General features: G+C 37.4%; 1 pseudogene; it reads left to right on the top strand.

Annotated features, from left to right (window-relative positions):
• Positions 1-426: 426 nt before the first annotated feature.
• Positions 427-1813, top strand: LOC108455616 (pentatricopeptide repeat-containing protein At5g18390, mitochondrial-like; annotated as a pseudogene).
• Positions 1814-2163: the final 350 nt, after the last annotated feature.

The following is a 2163-nucleotide window of genomic DNA, read 5'->3' as shown; positions in this document are numbered from 1 at the left end:
ATGAACATGAGAGTGGAATAAGAAATTTACAAATTCAGTTCATTGTTCAATTTTAGATATCAAACAAGTTGCTAATGTGAAATGATTTTAAGAAATGCCATTTTCGATGCTCAAGATACCATTTTTATGCATTTCTCTTTGGTGTTAGCGAAATGTAGCTCAAATTCTTTTTGCCTAGAGGGCTAGGTCTAAAAAAAACAAGCGCAAAACTTAGGACTCATAGAAGTGAACTTAATATGTTTATATGTTAATGTATGATAAAAGTGAGTTTTTTACAATTGATTTTAGTCATCTTGTCTTGTTTCCTTTTCAATGTGGTACATGTGATTGGTATTTTTGTTTATTCCTTGTTATAGTACGAAAGTTCTTTGAACTTGCACATAATATTCTCTGTTGGTTCACCAATTAATGAGTATCAAGGTGGAAATGGAGGTTCTTGGATTGTAATTTCTCTCGCAAATACTTGATGCAAAAGTCGCTCCACAAATATGGAAATAGATCCCGAACATTCTCTGTTCCTTTAAGACCCTAACATCGATAACTTCTCTCCAAGGTACTTCTGTTTGGAAAGATGACTATTTTGCAGCTATCCACAACATTTCCAACATCGATCGTTGTGAAGTTCATCCAGAGCACACTCTCAGCCGTATGAACCTTTCTGTGAACTCTGAACTTGTATTCTGCGTGCTTCGTTACTGCTCAAACTCCCCTACAGAATCTTTTCGCTTTTTCTCATGGGCCCATTCCCACTACACCCCCACCTCCATCGAATTTGAGGAGCTAGTCAAGATCTTTATTCTCCATAGGAAGTATGAATCCATGTGGAAAACCATTCAACAAATGCAAAAGCAGCAGCTTAGCCTTTCTTGTGATACCCTTTCATTTATCATTGAAGAGTACGGGAAGAACGGCTTCATAGACCAGGCTGTGGAAGTTTTCAACAAAAGCACTAATTTAGGTTGCAAACAGACCGTTAGCGTTTACAATTCATTGCTCTTTGCACTTTGTGAGGTGAAGATGTTCCATGGAGCATATGCGTTAATCCGAAGGATGATTAGAAAAGGTAAGGTACTGACAAGGGAACATACGATTACGGTGAATGGATGGTGTTCTCCGGAAGATAAAGGAAGCAAGACTTCTTGGAGGACATGAGTAAGAAGAGGTTTAATCCTCCAGTTAGAGGTCGAGATTTTTTGATAGAAGGTTTGTTGAATACAGGTTATCTTGAATCAGCCCAGAAAATGGTAAGAAGAATGACCAAGGAAGGATTTGTGCACGACATTGCTACATTTAATTCTTTGGTGGAAACAATCAGAAAGCGAGGAGATTGATTTACGCATCGATATGTATCATAGTGTTTGTAAATTGGGGCTTTGTCCGGATATTAATACTTACAAAATATTGATACCTGCAGCTTCAAAAGTCGGTAGGATTGATGAGCCATTTAGAATTTTAAATAATTCAATTGAACAAGGTTATAAACCATTCCCTAGTTTGTATGCACCTATAATCAAAGGCTTGTGTAGGAAATGGCAGTTTGATGATACATTTAGCTTTTTCGGTGAAATGAAGATCAAGGGTCATGCTCCAAACAGACCGGTCTATACAATGTTGATAACAATGTGTGGATGTGGAGGCGATTCTGATCAAACAAATTATTTGGTGGAGATGATCGAGTGGGATTAGCACCAATTTCAAGGTGCTTTGATATGGTTACCGATGGTTTAAAGAATTGTAGGAAGCATGATCGGCTAAAAGGATAGAGCGGTTGGAGGTTTCGTTCGACGTGTTTGATGCTACAATTGAGAATTGAAGATTATAGCAAACCCCATTTTCACAATACTTGACATCTCAATGTAGCTATTAACTTCTGAAAGGTCAGTTGTTTCGGGATTCGTTTACTTCTAATTTAGTTCTGATTCATTCTTATTTCTAACCTTGTTCGATACTAGTTATACATTTTAAGTTCTACCACACAAAAGTCTCATTGAGAATTACGTGGTTACTTCTATCTCTCGTATTTCTGCATTTAAGCTTCGACCAGTTTACTTAATGAGGCTTAATTCAGGCCTTTCAAGAACAATTGTGTCAAGTCGTTCTTGCCTAGCAAATCAGAATAGGAGCTTAGAGTAACATCTAACAGACGGACAGCTCCAGCATTAA

The sequence above is a fragment of the Gossypium arboreum genome, chromosome 9, assembly GCF_025698485.1.
Source record: "Gossypium arboreum isolate Shixiya-1 chromosome 9, ASM2569848v2, whole genome shotgun sequence".
NCBI classification, from domain to species: Eukaryota; Viridiplantae; Streptophyta; class Magnoliopsida; order Malvales; family Malvaceae; genus Gossypium; species Gossypium arboreum.
Note: the sequence above shows the minus strand (reverse complement) of the source record. Positions and strands in the feature narration are given on the sequence as shown.